Here is a 612-nt window from a genome sequence, read left to right as displayed (position 1 = left end):
GCTGACGTGCCTGAAGGGAGAAATATTTGGTCAACTCATCCTCTCCCCGGTTCACAACCTCCCCAGTGCACGAGTCACCCCCACAATTCTGCTTCCACAGGTTCAAATTCTAACTTTGCTCTCGCAGCAGACTTAGGAGGAATTAAGCTTTTATTGTTTTAGGCACGGTGCAAGAGTGAGACCCCATGTTTCTATAGCAACCAAATACAAAAGGAACTCGAGCAAACACCCTGCTCTAATGCTGCAGAGCCTTGCAGATCTAAAATAAGGCAGCTGTTAATGAGCTCTGAATTAGAGCCTTAATATCTTTCCAGTACAGTAGAAGAGAGATTTTTAATTCCCATTGTTCCAGACAATGTCTCCAACTTATCTGAAGCATCAAAGTGGAGACATCCAGAGCTGACTTGCCAGCGATTTTTTTTTCCTCCATTGTAAAAGCAAGTTTGTTAAATGTCACAATCGTATTTTTATCGTCCCAGCTCGCTGATAGCAATCAGTTTGGGGAAATAAATGCTAGCAGGGGACAGTTTCTAGGTTACTGCATTCTCCAAAGTCGCAGCTCTCTCTCTCTCCTCCTCTTGGAATGGGCAGATGTTTGGCAAGAACAATGGT

General features: G+C 44.0%; 1 protein-coding gene across 1 annotated transcript in view; it reads right to left on the bottom strand.

The window, feature by feature from the left end:
- STC1 (stanniocalcin 1) overlaps positions 1–612 on the bottom strand; it is an 8986-nt gene that overhangs the window by 7382 nt on the left and 992 nt on the right. The gene's annotated exons all lie outside the window — the stretch shown is intronic.

This window comes from Neopelma chrysocephalum, unplaced genomic scaffold (assembly GCF_003984885.1).
Source record: "Neopelma chrysocephalum unplaced genomic scaffold, ASM398488v2 Primary Assembly neopelma1_175, whole genome shotgun sequence".
NCBI classification, from domain to species: domain Eukaryota; kingdom Metazoa; phylum Chordata; class Aves; order Passeriformes; family Pipridae; genus Neopelma; species Neopelma chrysocephalum.
The sequence above is the reverse complement of the archived record's forward strand: the minus strand, read 5'-3'. Positions and strand labels throughout refer to the sequence as shown.